Genomic DNA, 21,776 nt, shown 5'->3' on the forward strand with positions numbered 1-21,776 from the left:
TAAGCACAGAAAGCAGGATTTCTACAGATCTTGCCTCTGGTGGCCTTGCCTCCTATCTATGTGGAGCCTTGTCCCGGAGGGCTGATAGGTCGCCATGGCAACCAGCCGTCCTCTGTGAAATGTTCCCAGCCTCTCCCATGAATACACGGACAATCTGTGCCTGTAGCTTCTGATCTGACTTTTTACATAAGCCCTGAGTGGAAATTTAGCGGTGCTCAGGTGGAAGAAGGTAATTTCTACCGCACAAACTAAGTGATCGCTCAGAGGCCAGCTCAGTAGGGCTGAGCACAGAGGGGTGGTAAATCCCATACTTCCCCCCCACAAATTGCTTGCAATATTTATCGTTTTTTTCTTAAGAGAGCCCAAACTCTCTCATATTTTGTATCTGACTTGCCCAAAGACCCACCTCTGTGAAGGGACTTTTTGAGTATCTCTTCAAAAGATAGGACCCCTATCTCTTTCTCTCTCTTAAAGGTCATAGAGTGGCCCAACAAGTATTCTGGGTATTAGTCCTAAATAAAATAGGGGTCACAGAAAACAAGCAAGTGGAAGAGTCAAGACGTGTGCTTTTCTGAGATAATGATCTGGTCAGCATGTTAGCCTGAGCCCTTGACCTGTCATGGTGCTTGTAGAAGAAGGTCTATCCCCGTGATAAGAGCACTGGGCTAAGAATTAGAGTCCTGGCCTTCCCTATGGCATGGCATTCTCATTTGAACCTCAAGACACACCATCAATAAGATAAGGGTCATAACACTGACTGTACAAGGTTGCTTTAAAGGTCTTTTATAGGGGCACCTGGGTGGCTCCGTTGGTTAAGCATCTGCCTTCGGCTCAGGTTATGATCCCAGGGTCCTGGGGTTGAGCCAGGCATTGGGCTCCCTGCACAGTGGGAGTCTGCTTCTTCCTCTCCCTCCACCCCTCCCCCCTACTTATGCCCTCTCTCTCTCTCTCTCTCAAATTAATACAATCTTTTTTAAAAAAAGTCTTTTGTAATATTTGATGCATTCTACAGGTATTTTTAGAAACTTTTAAGGGTGGGGGTTGCGTGAAATAGGTGATGGGGATTAAGGAGTGCACCTGTCATGATGAGCACTAGGTGATGTATGGTCGGATTGAATCGCTATATTGTCCACTTGAAATTAATATAATGCTGTGTCAGCCATACTGGAATTATAATAAAATACAATAAAATCTTTTAAGATTATTCATTTTAAGGACAGTATTAACCAAATGTTTCAAGTAAAAAACAAAAATTCCAAAAATTATTTACCATAAGCTTTTAAAAGAACAAGATGGTTTTGATTGTTGTAGATCTTGAACAACCTCCCATCCTCTGAACACCAGAGTCAGAAATGTAAATACAGAGACGGATTCGTAGGATGAACAGTATCTGAGGTTTACTTACCATGTGGGGCAACCCAGGAACCGGCTCAGACTTTATCCTGGAATAAGTACACCTGATTACGTACACCTGTAGACAATGCACACAGAGCACAGACAGAGTCAAGGCGCATGTGCAAAGCTGACTGGTTAAACAATCTCAGTCCGTTTATTTTGAGTCAGGTGAATCTATAACATGTTCTGGAAGATCTCAAGCAAATTATTTTCTTCATTAAAAAAAAAAGCCCCATGTAATAAGACAAATAAAACCAGCCTCTTTAAATCCACCTGGGAATACAAATACCTCCTTAAGTCAAAAAAATCCTATCTGTTCCATGACTATGGAATAAAAAATTAAATTAAAAAAAGTTTTTAACTGGGGCGCCTGGGTGGGTCAGTCAGTTAAGTGCCCTACTCTTGATTTCAGCTCAGGTCTTGATCTCAGGGTTGTGAGTTCAACCTTTTGTGTACCAGATCCCATCTTTTTCGTCTACTGGAGGATGTCTTTTTGGTGGTTCTTCCCTGTGTCTCCCACATTATCAAATTTTGTCCTCCATTGGATCATTCACCTACTGGAGAATGTCTTTTTAGTTCTTCCCTGTCTCTCCCACGTTATCAAATTTTTGTTCTCTACTGGATCATTCCCACCACACAAACATGCAGTAACTTTCTGCATATAAACAACAACAAAAACAAACAAACGAAAGCCTTCTTTTAATCCTATTTCCCCTGCCAACTATCACCCCATTAGCCTCCTTCCCTTCGTAGCAAAACTCCCTGGACCTGCACACTCTTGGTTTCTTTTTCCCACCTCACTCATCACTCCTTTTTAATATCCTTTGCAGGTTTCCCCTTCTCTCCCCAACTTCTTAACATTAGAGTATCCAAGAATCTTGTCTCTTTTTTCTCTATGTACTCTCATTTCCTTGGCGATCTCATGCAATCCCATGGTTTTAAATACCACGTATTTATCCCATGCTGACAACATACACATTTAGATCTCCAGTTCAGACCTCTCTCCTAAATGCCCAAGCATGAATATGTCTAAGAGAAATTTTGATGTTAACGTATTTAACACTGCTTCCACCTTCAATAGTCCCCATCTCAGTTGGTGGCAATGCCATATTCCAATTGCTAAGCTGAAAACATTCCTGATTCCTTATCTCACACATATCACACAGCCACGAGGAAATCATGTTGGTTCTACCTTCAAAATATACCCAGAATCTAAACACTTCTCACTGTTTTCCTTGTCACCACTCTAGCTCAAGCTACCACCATCTCTCTCCTGGATCACTGCTATACCCTTCTAATAGCGTCTATCCTTTAGTCCACTACCAATCCAATTTATATTTATTTTCAATGTTTGTTAGATCATGTCACTTCTCTGTTCACAATTCTCCAGTGGCTCCCCATCTCATGCAGAGGAAAAGCTAAAGTCCTTAAATAATAGCCTATAAGGCCCTATGTGATCAGTTCCCATTGCCTCTATGACTTTGTCCCCTGCTATTGATATCCTCCTTACACCCTTCATTCCAGTCACTCTGGTCTTACTGTCCCTAGAACATGCCACTCCTTGCTACAGTGTAAGTTCTATGAGTCAGGGATCTTTGTATGCTTTGTTCTCTGTTGTATCCCAAACATACAACAAAGCCTGGCATAGTAGTAGATTCTGCAATAAATATTTATCCAAAAATAGTAGATTCTGCAATAAGTATTTGTTGAATGAATGATCATAGAATTACCAGGTATGCCCTGAAAAGACTGAAAGAAGGTGAACTTTTTTATCTTTTTGACTCCAGAAGAGTGGTGGGCAAACTACACCCTCCTGGCCAAAATCAAACCTACTACTTGCTTTTGTAAATAAAGGTTCATTTTAACCATGGTCAAACACATTTTTTACATGCTATCTGTGGCTGCTTTCCCACACATGTTAAACCAGAAGAGTTGAGTGGCCGTCTCAGAAAATGTATGGTCCACAAATCCTAAAATATTTACTATCTTGTTCTTTATGGGAAAATTTTGCTGATCTGATAGAATTCAGAAAGGAAGAACTCAGCTAGTCCCTGTTGCTCCACAAAACTCCAGCCACCAAACCCAAAGAATAAAACACACTCAGATTTGGGCAGGTGAGCCAGTACCATGCAGAGATGCGACCACCTCACTCTGGGGGAAGAGTTAGCCTAGAAATGCTCTTATCCCATGCACAGGGGGTATTCTGTCCATGAAGGTGGAAAAAGTAGCCGTGTCTGCCCACACACATCACCAATGGGAAGATGAAGGAAGTTAGCTCTATTTTTTACATCTACATCAATTAATCTCTCAAGAGTTGAAAAATTTCCCCTAACTGCCTATTCTTAATCATGTTACCACGGAAGGGTCATTTATATCATATTCTGTGACCAAATGATGCATTCTAGTTCCTTAAAATAGAGTCAGCTCTCATCTATCTTGTAGACAGGGCTTCTCAGAACCCTTACTGGGGCTGTGAGTGAGCTGGGGGGGGGTTGGCAGGTGCTTCTGCAGGATGCTAAAAGCTTGTGCTTGAAAGAGGCAAGGGGTGGGCTGTGGGACCTCCTCCAAAATGAGTCTGTAGTGGGCAAGCAGGCCCTGGCTGGGCGGTTTCCCTAGGAAGTTGTCATGGAGTGCGGGGTGACTCGGGATTGGGACTTGCTTTGGACCCGTCTCAAATCCCAACCTCCCTCGGAATTTCTTGGAACTGGAAGGACTCTGTATAATGGAGCCAACTGAGAGCCTTGCAGTCTAGATTTATGTGTCTCATGCTGGCTGGAATCAGACCAAGCTCTTGAGTACTTGGTGACCCTGGACCCATGAAATGTGGAACTCTGCTGTCTTTGCTCTAGTCACTGGGGGAAAATATTCCTACTTCTCCAGTTCTCAGGCAGAACTCTCCCTCTGGTTATAATCCCCATGGGCTCCTCCCTCAGGGAGAAAGAGAATTCCCTAAGGTGAAGAAGAGAACACTGCAAAGCATTCATCAGTCAAATGGTCCTCAAAAGATGGTATCCAACATCACTTTGTAAAACAAAACAAACCCACCAGACTTCAGTGCAAGGCAAGGACCTTAATTTGGAGGTAAACTCCACCTGATAGCCACCGAAAACGCCAGAATAAAGACTGATTTGAGGAACCTTCAACAGTGTTTGCATACCAGAGAAGATAAGACAAACCTTGAATAATAGTCAACCACAGCAACTGATTTCTGAGTTCAAATCTCTCTGGATGTCTACAGAATCCTTATTTTTTGGAGCATGTTAAGACCAGGATGGTTCTGCTAGAACTTTCGTGTATAACCTTACCCAAATCCAGACAGCTGGGTTGTACAAACCTCTAAACTTCCCTCTGACTCCATGTTTCCAAGAATGATTGAGGTAAAGGAAATTCAAGGAGGAAAACGAGGCAGAGGACTATGGCAGATCTCTAGTCCCGGGTACCCTCTGTGCTGCCCTGGGGCTGATGTCTCACCAGGGTACAAATCAAGATGGGGCTTCTCATGGTAGGTGCTGCTATTGTTATTAATAGCAGTACTTACCAGGAGACTGGTCGTCTTCTAACAGGAATGTTGAGAACAAGAGAAGTTTCAGCAGAACATTTCACAGGCAGCTTGGACTAGACCTCTGCTAGGTAGATGTCTCTTTTCCTTAGCTTGGATGAATGGAGAGAAGTAGGGGAAACAACTCAATGGATGGCCTTTCTTTGATGTGTTTATCTGAAGGTCAAGAAGAGAATAATCTTGAGGGGGCTCTGATGGAACCACTTTCCAGTCTCCTCCCCGAGATAGTAAGAATTTACAATCATCTACTAACTGATACACAGGAAAGTTACTTGTTGCAACTTGAACTTAGCATGTTAAGTAATAGAGTTAACACCCTTCACAGCATAGGTCACTGAGCACTCCCAGGGAGGAAGGAGAAGACACCACAAGGGAATGCTCTCAGCGACACAAACATATTCTATTTTTAAAGAAGGTGTTGAAGCACCAGTTACCTTGCCCTCAGGAAAAATACTCCTGTATAAAGTTACATTGAATTTGGACAGACCACTGTAGTAGGACTCAATAGAGTATGTTTTAAGGAACTCTGGCCTCTCCTAAAAATACCTCTACCTGCAGCGCATTCCAGTGCCCCCACAGATACATCTCATCCAGCCCAGGTGCCAGAACCTTCTCTGGAAAAATGCAGAGAGGTTCCCTATGGGAGAAGATGAACCGTTTCCTGGTAAGTACTGCTACTAATAACAATGGCAAGATCCAGCCCCTTCCTTACTTCCCACGGGAGTCCCAGTCTCCTATGGCTCTGGAATCTGGCAAACCCCGCAGTCTGGGGCTAGGCCACCTGTCCGTCTGGTTTCTACGGCTGTGAGCGAGCAGGGAATACACTCACGTTCTGGGAGAGGAGAAGGAAGAGGGCGGGACCTGTGGAGAGCTGATTACCACATCGGTCCCTCCACCCGCAACCAGCCAGCCAACGGCTGTCAGCCTCTGCGACTCGCATTACGTAAGTGCTAAGTGCTACCTTCTAAAAAGCGAAGCATGAGGAACAGACAGGCCTCTAATTGAGGCGATTTGTACCTACTGTGTCCATTTGAATTTCAAAACATACTCCCTTCCCTCCAATCACCAGAGGAAAGGTCCTCTGTCCCCTGAGAGTGAGCTGAGGGTGAGCGCCTGTTGCCTCTCCTAGTCCCAGCACACGGGACTTTCTGTTTGTGTCTGGGGCTTCCTCACAGCTCCCCGGGCTCCGCTGTGCCCCCGGCTGACCCGCAGGACACGTCGCTGCCCAACTCCTGACCAGGTCAGACTGCCCTCCCGGGTCTGGCGCCCATCTCGAGGTCTCTCCATGTAAGGCTGTGGGTGCTGCCAGTCTCCTCCAGGACGAGCCTGCAAACCCAGCAATGTGCAGCGGTCCCTCGGGGTGGGCGAAGGCAAGGACGGGCCACAGCCACCTTCAACTAGAGAAGAGAGGAGGCCCCTCATCCCCTCATCCTGGATGGAATGCGGTGATCCCTTCCCACACGCAGGAGAAGTGACTAGAATCTCGGTACCTTTGAGCTGGAAGAAACCTCTGACTTTTTACGAATGAGGAGACCAAAGCCCAGGGCTCAGGTCAAAGGGCTGAACTTGGCTTCTTAACTCTTAATCTATACTCTTTCCACTGCATTAACCTGCCTCCAGGATTTATAGTCAGTTTATCTCTTCATTCTAAACTCCCCAGGCTCACAGAGTACCCCAAAACTATAAGAGGGAGCAAAGCTTCCAGGTGGTGCTCCGGAAGGGGAGAGACTAGGAAAGGGGAAAGACGATTTCTTCCCGGCCCGGCCAACAGTCAACAGCTTTTCTTCCAGAACCATCGTCTCTGAGCCCGGCCTCAGCTCCTGCAGCACCTCGCACCCACCGCCCTGACCCACAGAGCTGGTGGCCTGTCCTGGGGCTTCATCGCTGGGTGAGAAAATTACTTGAACGTTAAGAATTTCTTAGTGATGTCTCATGCCTGCTTCCTGGGGAATGACCTGCAGGCCTTTGGGTTTCTACAAAGTTTGTAGTTCCTTATTCCTTGTCTGACATGTGGCTGTGACCATTCATTTACCTGGTGGCTTGTTTCCTGGAGGCCTGATGACCAAGCCGATGGTACCTGCTGACCCCTCTGATCTTCTGTAGGTCTCTGGCCCCACTCTGGAGACTCATGCTGCCGGCGGCATCTGGATCCTTCTCCAGGCCTGCTCCTCACCGCCTCCATCTATCACAGCTCCCCCTGCCCTGCCAAGTCCCTGCCACCTAGCCAGTATCTATTCCGGTTTAAAGCAGCCTGACCTCAGACACAAGGAAAGAGCTTGCTGTGATTTTGGTGATGATCGTGTCACTTGACAGTACTACGGAGACACTGCACAAAACAAGTCCAATGCCAACTTCCCAAACAAGGACGCTAGGAGGCATTTGAGTTTTTTACCCAAAAAGACTAGAAAACATTAAAAAGTTAGATCTGGAAGGGACATTAAAAATACTTCAGTCCAGCATTTCCCATAGTGAGTTCTAAGGGAAAAGAAAGAGGAACATATATTTTCCTTGTATTATTTTCCTTGTATTAATTCAATGAAACAGAGTTCTGTGGCCAAACGAATTTGGAAAACACTACATACGATAGCCCTTTCATGGGGATTAAAAATGTATGTCAGCCAGTTAAAGGCTCTGGCAAAGTCCTCCCTCAAAGAAACCTCTTGACCTTTGCTTAACTCAATATTTCCCAAGTTAATTATAACAGAGAACACTTCTCTTCTTCGGTGTGTATTAATCCCATCCAGGTGGTGTTCTGCGGAATCCACGCCAGGAAATGTGACTCAAATAAGTCCAAACCCTCCTTTTGCAGAGCAAGAGATTCAGACTTAATGAGGCTCCAGAAGCTTGCTCAAGGTCACCCGGTCAGTAGCAGCGAGAAACATTTCCAGAATAAGACTTCCAAATTCCCATTCCAGTGCTCTTGCCACTAAACCTTGTTGATTCCTTTTCTTTACAAATGGATTCCTTTGGGAACTCCTCAAAACACTAAGCATTCTCAGTGCTCTTGAAATGCCAGGAACACAGTTGTGTTCACATAGTGCTTCTGGAATATACATTTTGCATCAAGTGAGAAGAAAACTTACTTTTTTATTTAAGGTAATTAATGGGGATGAGATTAACTTTTTTTTTTATTCAGCATTGAAACTAGTTGACAACATTGGGTATCCATCACTTAAAACAGCAGGTAACTTTCTGCATAATTTCCACACAACAACTTCTCAAGGGCATCATGCTGAGTAAAAAAATTTAATCTCAAAAAGTCACCTACTTTATGATTCACTTTCTAGAACATTCTCAAAATGACACAATTATAGAGACAGGGAACAGATTGGTGGTTGCCATGGGTAAGGAATGGGGGCAGGGAGAGGAGCAGGGATGACCACAAAGGAGAAGCACTAGGGGGATCTTTGTGGGGGTGGGATAGCTCTATATATTGGCCGGGGTGGTGGTTACAGGAGTCTGTGCATGTGATAAAATGGCCAACATGGTATCAATGTCAGTTCCTGCTCCTGACCTTGTACTATAATCATGTCAGATGTAACTGTTGGAGAAAACTGGTTGGAGGGTCCAAAGGACTACTTGGTCCACTATCTTTGCAACTTCCTGTGACTGTAACTATTTCAAAATGCAAAGTCTATTCACACACGTATTTACCCACACACATGTGTGCACACGCATGTATGATCCACACAGTAACATGGATGAATCTCGAATACATTATGCTAAGTGAAGGAAGGGAGGCACACAGGCTGTATTCTGGATGATTTCATTTGTGTGACGTTCCGGAAAAGACAAAACTCAGGGATGGAGAACAGACTGGTGGTTTCCAGGGATTTTATGTGAGGCCTCCACAACCCCAAGATCACTGTCTGGGGCCAAAACTGAGAGTCAGACGCACAACCACCTGAGCCACCCAGGCCCACAATCTCACTTCTATTCCAAAAACTGTGATTACTTTCGCATAAATCACACATTTGGTTTTCACAACTGAAACGTCAATTGTGACACTATTCAAAGGGGGAACACATTCCCTGAGCTCATGTGATTAAGTACAGGAGGAATTTTACATTAATCTCTTCAGTGTTTCAGATTATGGCGGGACAAATGAGAAGCTTTGATGGCATTTGGTTTAGTGACAGGCCAGCTCAAAATGCAGCCAGGTGGTTACCAAAGCCAGATGATTACACCATGACGTTAAAGGCTGAACAGATTATGGGAAAGCTAACATGACACCAAAATAGGGTTTCGGCAAAAACAGAAAGAAAGAAAAAAAAACTCGGGATCAATTCATTCCCCGTTTTCTTGAAAACATTCTTAATCAGCTCTCACAGCAGCTCAGGTGTGTGCTCCCCATCTTGCCCGCAATTCTTGGACTCGGTTGGAGTTTTGGAATGTGATATGTTTGTTCTCCACCCCACCCTACCCCACCCCTGAGAGCCTCTTTTAGCAGGTTTATTTATTAACTCTATAACTTCTGTTAATGCTTTCTCACCTGGGTATATCAACAATAGGATAAGACCAGAATTTATGCAGCCATAAGCTGAAATCAGGGGGGGCAGGTGAAGAACAGGTCAACCATTTTGAATTTCAAGTCACCACTCTCTTGCTAAATATTTTCTTTATGTTATTTTTGGCTTGGTTCCACATCGAAAAGTTTAAACTCTGAAGTTGTAAACATATGGCTGTTAAGAAAAATCAACTCATCTTTTCACGTCCGTTTAATTGTTCAATCAGCTTTTCGTAGTTCTCAAAATTTCCTTCTCAGCATCACTGCATATAAACATTAAAAACTGAAATTCCAGGGGCCAGCTGGCGTTTAATCATCTGTAAAGATGGAATCTCAGATCTGTGCTTTCTCCCACCTCTTGGGGGGCTGCTGCTTCCCCTCTGTCTGGGCCTATCATACCACTAGTGCTGAGATTCCCTTCCCACTTAAAATGGAACTTTCTGGCTCTAAGCTTAAAGTGCCTCAAATGGTGTTTGCTATAAAATAGTTATCACTTGGTTTTATTTACTAGTTCAGAGAGGCATATCACGTGTGCCTTTGGTGTTTCTTTGTATTTTTACCTTAATTTTTATTAAAGTGATACAGCATGAATTTTAAGGAGCCAAACAGTTCTACAACGTTTGTAATGATAAATAATCCCATCCCCGCCCCCTCCACCTCTTCTCCAGAAGAACCACTTTTAAGCTTCTGAGCTGACACTTTTTGTATTGACCTCTTCCCCTCTAAATAAAATGCTCGTGCTGCTTTTGAAGGGTAGCCGTGTGACTACAAGATCGGACTGCAGGAGTCTGGGACACGCCCCCCCAAATAAGCGGCGCTGCTATATTGACTATTTTGAGCTGTAGGCAAATGCAGGGAGAGGCTTTCTCTGCACTCCCCTCATCTGCCTAATGACAGATCCTTGAAAAGAAACTCAATTGTCATAAATCCCCTCCCAGGACATCATTAACTAGGGAGAACTGCCTAGAAGTCAACTCCACAGCCAGACGCACTTTGTCACAAATGATCAAAACCTCCCATCTCGGGGCGCGTGGGTGGCTCAGTCGTTAAGCATCTGCCTTCGGCTCAGGGCGTGATCCCGGCGTTGTGGGATCGATCCCCACATCAGGCTCCTCTGCTGGAAGCCTGCTTCTTCCTCTCCCACTCCCCCTGCTTGTGTTCCCTCTCTCACTGGCTGTCTCTCTCCCTGTCAAATAAATAAATAAAATCTTAAAAAACAAAAACAAAAAAACCTCCCATCTCTTCTTCCAAGGGCCCATTTGTCTTTCCTAAAAATCATTTCCTCTCCCTTAAGAGGCCTACATTCCCTTCCCCTTCTCCTACGAAGATGGCATTTAAGTTGGAATTTTTTTTTAAAGATTTTATTTATTTATTTATTTGAGAGAGAGAGCGAGCATGAGGTAGGAGGGAAAGGAGTAGAGGGAGAGGGAGAAGCAGACACCCCGCTGAGCAGGGAGTCCGACAACTCGGGGCTCGATCCCAGGGCTCAATCCCAGGACCCTAGGATCATGACCTAAGCTGAAGGCAGATGCTTAAGTGACTGAACCACCCAGGCGCCCCTTAAATTGGAATTCTTAAGCCACTGTGGGAGTGTCATTTGTCTTTGGGTGCCTCCCATGTATCCATGAGGTATGCATGTGAATCAACTTCTGTTTGTCTCTCGCTAATCTTTTATTCCAGTGGCCTCAACTAAAAACTCAGAAGAGAAGAGGGGAATTTACTTTTCCTCCTCTATAGTTTCCTTGATTTTTCGTTTGCAGACACTGGCTACTGACTTACCACTTTGCAAGTTAGGAATTTGGCTCTCTTCCCTTTACCCCGTGAAACACACGCAGCCTTCCCATCCCCTTATCCTTCCAAGACAGTTAATCATCAATTTTTCTTAGAGCTTTTCAGTAACTATAATTCATTATCATTATGACCATGTAAATGCTACTCTACTAAGCTACATAGTAAACTATAATGACTGACTATCCTCAACAGCTTTTTATTTCCCTGGAGAGTAAAGTCAAGTAGTAGCGCTTACCATGAATTCAAAGACAAACTCTCATTCAATTACGTAAACATCTTTGCAAGACATTTAGAGCAACCCATATTTTATCAGTCTGACCTGGAAGAAATGCTGCCAGATTCTCTGCCATGTTCCAGTCTGGACTGTTTGTTCTCAACAACTGGGATACAACTGTCGTCCTGGGGTCGCCATCCACCATTTTCCTGAGGATTTCCCTCACGTCTCTTGTGTGGGATCTCCTGTTTCCTGAATCTGGGGTCTTCTTTCTCGGTTTACTCCCTTGTCTTGGGGAAGCATACCCTTTGGCAGCTTCCTGATAAAGACACATGGGAAATACAGTTTTTGAAACATTGCCTTTCTAAAATGTCTTTAGTCCCCCTTCCTATACATAATGGCTGTTCTGTGATTCTAAAACAGGAGTGGTTTTTCCTCCAAGTGTCCAAGGCAGTGCTTTTTCACCTTCTAGCCCCTGGTATTACTGTTGAGAAAACCGATGACATTTTAATTTGATCCTTTGTGGCGTTTTTTTGCACTTCATTTTTTCTGTTCACTCTTTCCAAAACTCCTATTATTCAGGTATTAAACCATGTGGATTCATCCTCTAATTTTTTACTTTTTCTCTTTTACATCATTTGCTCTACTATCGGGGAGAGTTCTTCAATTTTATCCTCCAATTTATTAGGTTCTTCAAAATTTCTATTCTGTTTCTGAAGGTCTAAAGCTCCCTTTTCTTCAAAAGGTCTGTTTATCTATCATTCTGTCACTGTTTCAAGGTTGAAATATCTCTTCCTGTCTCACTGAAGATACTACTGATGGGTTTTTCTCTTTAAGTTTCCTTTCTTTGAATGTCTCTGTTTCTTCTCTCATGCCGCTTTTCTAATGTTGATTTGTCTTGGTCTGGATCTTTCCCATTTGGATTTCCTCACGTGTAAATCCTGATCTTATGCTCATAAGAAAGAGTATGTGTCTGGGGCTTTTCAACAGTGAACTTCACTCGAGGGTCGGGTCGACTGGCTAAGCTGTTTCACTGGGGAAGTCATAATCAGCATATGTAAGACTTTCTTCTTGGGCTGGTCAGAGTCTCCAGAGGACTCTTCCAGTCTCCTACCTTAAAGACAATGGCCTGCCTGCCAGTGTTCTGGGAGCCAAGGAGATGGGGGAAGACTGGGGTCTCAAAAACCTATAAGACTATAGTTACTCCATTTCCCACCTCCATCCCTGCCTACTGTCTTCCAACCCAAAGACCTGTCTTCCTCTGCAGAGAATAATCTTCTAATTCTGTGGGTGTGGAGGAAGCCAAGTGTCTGACTGCACAAATTGGAGAAGGTGGTCTGGGGATCGAATTGCTCCTTAAAAAGCTTTTGCCAAATCCTCCTTCTTTAGACCCGTCCCTTGACTCCCATTTCCAGAGCGGCTCAGTGTTACCAAGTCACAGCCTTTTTAGGGCAATCTGTGCGTCAGTCCACTTTCCTCACTCCTGATCCAGCATTCAGCTTCCTTATATCTGCTGAAATCAGCACTCGTTTCTTTCCTTTCCAGATTCCAAAAGTTTGCTGTGATTTTTCTCCTCTCCCACTTTCCCCTTGCCAGTAAAAATCTCTTCTGTTGTGGTTTCAGAGAGATGTCAGGAGAAAGGGATGCAAGAGGCAGTTCTACCTGCTACCCTTACGTGGAAGTCACCATGTAACTTTGTTAGTTGCTTAAGAAAACAAAACACAGAAACAACCAGAATAATACAGAGCCCTGATGTAGGAAAAAATGCTCTGTTAATGTTGGAATACAAACTGAATCCTAGTAAAAACTTTAAAAGCTGTAAAGATAAAACTTCTGACCTTAAACCAGTGAAATTTTCTTTGCACCTAGGGAGCAAATCCAGCAATTAAAATAAATGTATAAGGCATCTTGGTATGTAGCTTATTACTCTTATGGTGTTCGTTAGGCAGTTCCTAAATGTTGAGGCTCTTCTTATAATTAATTCTCCTTGATGTTATCCTTCTCCTTCGCTCCCTGGCTGCTCCCTGAAAACCACATCTGTGTGTCACTCTCAGTATCTTGGTCTGGGCTACACAGAATGTTCAAGGATACCTTTCCTTAAACTTAGTCCAGAGCCAGTCCTTAACTGCCACTCCTTAGTTCCCTTTTCTCTGGGCCCAGTTAACATTCTAGAACCAAGGATCTTCCAGACATAAGGAATACCAAGTCATACAAATATGATAGAATTTGCTGAGGCCTCCCTCACCACCCGCCCACCCAACCTGGATGGCTCAGGCATTTGCAGGGAAATTAGTCCCAGGAGGAGGCAAGTGCTCCTTTGGCACCGTGATGTCAGGGATTTTATTTCTACAAGAAGTAGAGTCAAAGTTATATCCATAGGAAGAACATGAATGCTTCACTTAAGACTACAGTGTTGCCGTTTGGAGGAAAATTCTTGGATATGTTGGTGAAGTGTGCTTTCCATCAGGTCAATTAAGGAGGAAACCAGCCTCAGCTATTATAGGTAGAAAGAAGACAAATTAGAGTCCAATTTTCTGCTATTTTCCCCACTTATGGGGTGGGGGCACCCATACGCTTTCATTGCCAGCAGAAGCCTGCACAGTGGACAATTCTCACTAAGATCTAGTCAAAGCCTGTGGTGGCAGAGTGTGCAAGCCACAAGGTGACACTGGGTAGCATGCCCCTTTACTTTGTGCAGAGGAGTGGAAATTTCCAGGGAGGGAGGGGTTTGGATGCTGGTTTGAGGAAGGCCTACACAGAGGAGAAAGAGGGAGTTTAGGGGAGAAAGGGTTAAGGAAAGAAGTAATATCCACAAGGACACCCCTTTCCAACATGGAATCCTGAGAGTAGAATGAGGCAGTGAATTAGACTGCACCTCCCATCTCCCTCAAGTGAAGTAATGACTTAGATTATCAAGGTGCGTACGGTACGGGTTCAATCACGGCATGTGAGTTCCCATGAAGAGAACAGGATCTCCTCTTGGTCACCTATCAAGGCACCAGCCACTAGTAGGTGGAGAAGGCAACAGACAGCTTCTCAAGCCTGACAGCCGCAAGACCAATTCACCTAATTCCCTCCGCACCTACACGCACCCAGGAGAAGGGCTGGATGAGGTCACAGGAAGAAAAACACCTTGGAAGTGGAGGAGGAGAACTTTGCTCCCTTTCTTCCTTCCTCACTAACAATTCCATCCTTTCCATAGTACAGACATTCTGTTGGATGTCCTGGTGACTCTTTTTAGTCCTGAATTCCCAACAGAAGCCCTGCTTTCTGAGGTTGGGGGTAAGGCTGGAGGCATCCTGGCTACCAAGACAGAGCCTTGCATTTACATTTATGCTCTTACCTAAAATATCTAGAGTCCTTTTCCATATGTTCTTTCATCTGATTATCACCACAACACGAAGTGGTTAAATATTTTAACAGGAAATCCACAGCTCATTGCAGAAGAGCAAATTCTCCTGTGTTGGTCACTCTGTGGGGTCACCATTATTATTCACTAGTCAAGGTATCAGAAACACATCCTCCTATCAGCGGCTGCAGTCCAAGAGACGCTCTAAAGGGATCGGGCAGGAAGTGGTCTAAGAGCTCTTGTTCTTTTAGGTAAAAGGGGTGTAAATCAACACCCTTTCTAGAGCAACCCAGTAGAGAGAAAAGAACACAGATGCTGGAGAGAGCCCTTACATCAGAGACAGAAGACATTCCTTGGATATGTTCCATACTCTATCGAAAGGGACAACCTTCCATAGAAATACCATACAGCAGCTAACTTTTCCTGAAACACATCCTGAGAACTTTCCATATTCCTCAGTTGCAAACACTAACACAGAACACGATTACCCCTATGAAATGTACCAGGAGGAGTCTACACACAGTGGTGCTGAGATATGGAAGCACACCCATTTGTTCATTGGTCTCATAATGTCCCCAGTAAAAATTCAGCAGCTAAGTTACTACATTCAGAAACCTTTGGTGTTGGTCTTAGTGAGAAACAAACATCAAATCCTCAGACGCCAAGGGTTGGCTGTAATAAAGATTTGTATTTATAGCAATAATACACCTCCCATTCAACAAAGAGAAGCGTAATCTGCCAATATTCTCATGTGCTGATGAAGAACCACAGTGTAGAATGACGTGAGGCAGAAGGCATCATGCAGCCCCAAAACCAGACCCTGGGGGAAAACCTGAACAGGGGAATCAATCCGCAATTTCATATACTTCGGAAAAGCTGGGAGGATCAGGGCCGAAGGAAAGGCTTTGGGCTTGACAGTGAGATCACTGGTAATCTGTAAGCTGATTTAGTGAGAAGTTACGATCTGAGAGGGCTGGCAGAAGATGGAGAATATTCTGTGAAGTTCCAGGTAAAGAGGAGAATGAAATGAAGAGGCTTTTGGGTGGCGTTAGCAGGATTGAAAGACAGCTTTGGGGGAGACAGGAGGTGGAGAAGGACAGATGGGGGGAAGCTTGGTAACACAGCTGCCCTCTACCACAGCCCAGCACACAGTAAGACAAAACATACCGACTATCGTGACCCTATAGACTATTGTCATGTGGGTCAGGACAAGCACTGTTAAAAACAGCATTGAGATATAATCATCATACCATAAACTGTATGTATTTAAACTGTGTAATTTTATAACTTTCGGACATATGCATATACCTATGAAACCATCACCAAAATCAAGATAATAAATATATCCATCACCCTCAAGAGCTTCCTCCTTTGCCTTTGTGGTCCTTTCTCCCCCCAGTCACTCTCATCCCTGGGCAACTGCTCATCTGTTTTCTATCATTGTACGTTAGTTTTCACCTCCTAGAATTTTATATAAATGGAATCACACGGTACATATAGTTTTCTAATTTCTGTCACTCAGAATTATTCCGAGATTTGTTGCAAGTATCCATAGTTCATTCCTTTTTAGTGTGAGTACTACCTCACCGTATGGATGTACCACAATCTGTTTATCCGTTCCCATGTTGATGGTGTTTGAGTATGAGCACAAGTCCATACAAGACTTTGGGTAGATGTATGCTTTTATTTCTCTTGGGTAAATACCTAGAGGTAGAATGACTGAATTGGACGGTAGTTATATATTTAACTTTTTAAGAAACTGCTAGACTATTTAAAGAAATGCTGTAACGTTTTATATTCCCACCAGCAGCTTAGGAGAGTCCCCGCTGCTTCACATTCTTGCCAACACCTAGGGTGATCAGTCTTTTTAATTTCAGCCATTATAACCTGTGCAGAGTATCTCATTATGATTTTAATTGGCATTCCTATTGGTGACTATTGACAGTGAGCACCTTTTCATCATGGGCCTATTTGCCATCCATATATCTTCTTGAAATATCTTTTTAGCTCTTCTGCCCATTTTTTAAAAACTGGGTTCTTTTCTTAATATTGAGTTTTGAGGGTTTAAAAAATATATTTGGGATAATCTCGCTATTAGATAAATGATCTGCAAATATTTTTCCCAGTGTATAGCTGACCTATTCATTCTTTTAACAGTGTCTTTTCAAGGGGCACCTGGGTGGTGCAGTCGTTAAGCATCTGCCTTCGGCTCAGGGCGTGATCCCAGCGTTCTGGGATCGAGTCCCACATCAGGCTTCTCCGCTAGGAGCCTGCTTCTTCCTCTCCCACTCCCCCAGCTTGTGTTCCCTCTCTCGCTGGCTGACTCTGTCAAATAAATAAAATAAAATCTTTAAAAAAACAAAAACAAAAACAGTGTCTTTTCAAGACCAGAAGTTTTAAATTTTGATGAATTTCAGTTTTTTTATGGGTTAGTTTTTTATGGATTAGTTCTTTTATGGATTGTGCTTTCGCTATAATATCTCATAAATCTTTACCTAGCCCAAAGTCACAAAAGTTTTATCTCATATTTACTTCTAGAAGTCTTATACTTTTAGGTTTTACATTTACAGCTATCATCCAATTTGAATTAATTTTTGTATATGGTACGAGGTAAGGGGCCAAGTTTGTTCTTTCACATGACGATATCCAGTTGTCTGAACACCGTTTGTTGAAAAAATTATCTTTTCTCCACTGAATTGCCTTTGAACCTCTGTCAAAATATCAGTTTTTGTGTGGGTCTGTTTCTTGTATTTCTGCTCCATTCCACTGATCTTTTGTCTCTCTTTACACCAATATTATAATTAATATAGCTTTATAATAAGTCTTGAAATCAGGTAGTGTTAGTACGTCAATTTTTGTTCTTTTTCAAAGTTATTCTTGCTATGCCAGCCCTTTGCATTTCCATATGAATTTTAGAACCCATTTTTTAATCTGTACCAAAAAGTCCGCTATGATTTTATTAGAATTGTGTTGAATCTACAGATCAATTTGGAGAACTGACATCCTAAATGGGTCTTTGGATCTATGAACATAGTATATCATTTTATTTAGTTAGTTCTTCTCTAATTTTACTCAGCATTGTTTTTATAGTTTTCAGTATACAGGTGTGGTCTTTCACATCTTTTTTCAGATTTATTCCTAAGTGTTTCATATTTTTGATGCCATTGCTAATATATATTTATTTAAATTTTCAATTGTTCATTGCTAGTATACATAAATACAAGTGACTTTTGCATATTGGTCCCATATCCTGCAAAACTCATCTATTAGTTCCAGTAGCTTTTTGTGGATTCCATCAGATTTTCTACATAGACGATCATGTTGTCTGAGAATAAAGGCAGCTTTACTTCTTCCATTCCAATCTGGCTGCTTTTTATTTCTTTTTCTTGCCTAATTGCACTAATTAGGAACTTCAAGTGTGATGATAATGGAATAGAAATGGTGAGAACAACTTCCTTGACTTGTTCATGATCTCAGGAGGAAATCATTCAGTCTTCCAAGATTATGATGTTAGCTGTAGGTTTTTCATAGATTCCATTTATCAGGTTAAGGAAGTTCCCTTCTATTCCTAGTGTGCTGAGAGTTCTTATCAGGAAAGGATGATGGATTTTGTCAAATCCTTTTTCTCTACCTATTGAGATGATCATGTGATTTCTCTTTTGTAGTTTATTAACATGATGAATTATATTCATTAATTTCCAAACATTAAACTAACTTTGAATTCCTGGGATAAACTCCACTTGGTCATAATGTATTATGTTTTTTCTATATATTGTTGGATTTGACTGGCTTGTGATTTTCATGTATCATCTTTGGCTGAATTTGGTATCAGGGCAATGCTAGACTCAAGGAAAGAGTTGAGAAGTTTTCCATCTTTCCAATTTTCTGGAAGAGTTTAGATAGAATTGAAGTAATTTCTTTGATAAATGTCTCATAAAATTAATCAGTGAAGCCATCTTGCTTGTACTTTTCTTTGTGGGAAGATTTTTTTTTAAAAGCTTTTATTTATTTGAGAGAAGGAGAGAAAACACACATGAGTAGGGAGGAGGGGCAGAGGGAGAGGAAGAAGCTGACTCCCTGCTGAACAGGAAGCCTGATGAGGAACTCAACCCCAGGACCCTGAGATCATGACCTGAGCCAAAGGCAGCCACTTAACCAACTGAGGCACCCAGGTGCCCCTCTTTGTGGGAATATTTTAACTACAAGTGCAATTGTTTAGTAAATATCAGGCTATCCAGGTTATCGATCTCTTATTGAGTGAGCTTTTGTGGTTTGTGTCTTTCAAAGAATTTGTCAATTTCAACTAAGTTGTTGAATTTATTAACATTAAGTTATACACAATATTCCCTTATTATCCTTTTAATGTGGGGCTTCTTACCTGGAAAGTATTGCTGTTTCAGAGTGGATAAGTCTGTTGAGGGGGCAGGTTCTGCGCATTGTGAGATGTTTAGCAGTACCCGTCTCTACCCACTGCATGCCAGTAGTATTCCCCCAGCTCCCCACCTGTGATAATCAAAACTGTCTCCAGACATTGCCAAATATCCTTGGGGTGGGGGGCTGAATAACTCCCAGTAGAGTACCATTGTTTTAACATCTGTAGAATCGGTAGTGATGGATAGTCAATCTTGATACTGGTGATTTGTGTTGTCTCTCTTTTTCACCCCAATCAATCTGTCTAGAGATTCTTAAATTGTATTGATCTTCTCCAAGAAGGTAGGAGGGAGTGGGGGAGGGACGCTGTTTCAGTTGCTGACGTGGCAGAGCCCTTGCTTCAATTCAATTTCATCCCACCTGGCAGCAGTTTTTCACATTATGCACAGCTTCCATGAGGACTACCCCAAATATCACTCAAAAGTTACATAACAGAGAGATGAGCCCCGGATGTATTTGAAAAAGTGGTTTGCATGTGGTCCGCTGGCAGCTCTACGATGGTCTACCTTGGCCTGGAAGCACTCCTCAGGCCATTTAAAGGCGATTTGTAAGTGACAGCTTGTTTTGCTACCTTGGGTGTTGCTGGTCTTGATTATTCCCTTCATGTGCTCCCTCTCTTCTGTCCTTCCTATCCCAGAAATGAAGAGGAGCCCGTGGGTGGAAAGGGGAGAGGCCACAGATCTCCAGAGGAGCTCAGGAGAACAGCCTATGTGGCACCTGGCCCAAGAGCCGGCACCGAGTAAGTTCTCCCTGAAGCTCCCCCAAGGATCCTGAGCCTTCGAACTCCCCCTCCACTTCCCTGCCACACTTCTTTTTCTTCCACACTGGCTTTTCCACAGTCCCCACAGACTCAATTACCATATTGCAACCGTACTGAGTGGTGCGTGATTTTAGGCTGTCCCCGAACACTAACTTGCCTACTGTGTCTCTTACACCCAGTTCACAATGAACACATACTTTTGGGTAAGCATCTCCTGGAAAGGATCTGATGAACACGTTTGTACCTGAGTGACAGCACTTTAATGTGTTACCCCTCGTAGAGGTATTTGCAGTTAATGGAGATCACCGAAATGGGTACTCTTTTCATCTTTCATAATGTTAGAACAGAAATGGAAGATCTGTGCTATGAGAAGCAGTTTTCACGCCTTGGTGAAGTGACTTCTGGATTAGATTGTGATTCCGAAATCAAATTGTAGTACACAGCAGAAAATTATTTTCTCTGTTTGGAGACGCAACAGTGAGGAAATGGGCCATGGAATGAGAGAATTTGAGGGGGAATCCCTGCATTGAAGAGGGGATAGAAAAGGAGAGCGAGTTAAGTTATAGGAGGCCAAAACTCTAAGATGCCCTCAAAGTACTGTGCTTTGTGCTCCTACATCCTTCAATCAAAGAAATAAAATCTTTTTTTTTTTAAAGATTTTATTTATTCGATAGAGATAGAGACAGCCAGCGAGAAAGAGAACACAAGCAGGGGGAGTGGGAGAGGAAGAAGCAGGCTCCTAGCAGAGGAGCCTGACGTGGGGCTTGATCCCATAACACCGGGATCACACCCTGAGCCGAAGGCAGACGCTTAACCGCTGTGCCACCCAGGCGCCCCAGAAATAAAATCTTAATAGCAAAAGCAGGCATTTGTGACAGGCTGGTGGAGAAATACTTTGTATGCTGCCCCACAGCCCCAAGGGCCCTCATATTAAGACCTGGTGAGGAACTGCCTGGTCCACCCACATGTGAGTCTGTCCCTCGGCAGAGCCTCAGATTGGCCAGGTTCACGGACCACGGGTCCCCTTTAGGGGACGAAGGCTCACGGCCAGGATGTTTAGGACTGTGAGGCAAGCTGCCCATCTAAGCACAGGGCATGTACCAAAATTCCCAGAGCTCCAGTATAGCAAGGAATTCAGGACTCTGTGGGCTAGATTTTCAACCTCCCTAATCATCTGTCCCTTAAATGGGAAGTGTGAGGATATATCATCACAAATATAAAGTGCTTAGCAAAGTAGCACGTTGTAAGTGTTGACTGCTAATATTTTTTTTACTAATTCAGCATCATTTGGGATTGAAATTTCAGGATCAGGTGGTTTGCTTGATCTTTGTTCACCTGCCATGTGTCTTCTTTAAGAGCAAGCATTTTATTGGGTTATTTTTTCACCTTTCCATTTGAAATACAGGAATGTAAAATGGCTCAACTACCTTGGAAAACAGTTTGGTGATTCATCAAGAAGTTAAACACAGAGTCACTGTATGACCCAGCACCTCCACTCCTACACATATGCCCAAGACCACTGAAAACATATGTCCATATAACGTGTGCACAAATGTTCACAGAAGCCTTTCATAATAACCCAAAACTAAAAATGACCCAAATGTCCATGGATAAACACAATGTAGTCTATCCAAACAATGGGATATTATTTGGCCATAAAAAGGAACGAAGTGCTGATTCACGCTACCACATGGATGGACCTTAAAAACACAATGAGTGAAAGCAACGAGAGTATTGTATGACCCTCTTCTGTGAGTTGTCCAGAACGGA

The 21,776-nt window shown here is 43.2% G+C and overlaps 1 protein-coding gene across 11 annotated transcripts in view; it reads right to left on the minus strand.

Annotated features, from left to right (window-relative positions):
* Positions 1–21,776, minus strand: part of ACSL1 (acyl-CoA synthetase long chain family member 1) — a 291,625-nt gene that overhangs the window by 154,755 nt on the left and 115,094 nt on the right. For 7 of the 11 annotated variants that reach the window (XM_057303553.1, XM_057303549.1, XM_057303552.1 and 4 more), the window contains one exon: positions 1,406–1,471. The exons of the other annotated variants lie outside the window; for them this stretch is intronic. The gene's annotated coding sequence lies outside the window, so the exon portion shown is untranslated. The remainder of the gene's footprint in view (positions 1–1,405; positions 1,472–21,776) is intronic. 11 annotated transcript variants of the gene reach the window in all.

The sequence above is a fragment of the Ursus arctos genome, unplaced genomic scaffold (assembly GCF_023065955.2).
Source record: "Ursus arctos isolate Adak ecotype North America unplaced genomic scaffold, UrsArc2.0 scaffold_27, whole genome shotgun sequence".
Lineage (NCBI taxonomy): Eukaryota > Metazoa > Chordata > Mammalia > Carnivora > Ursidae > Ursus > Ursus arctos.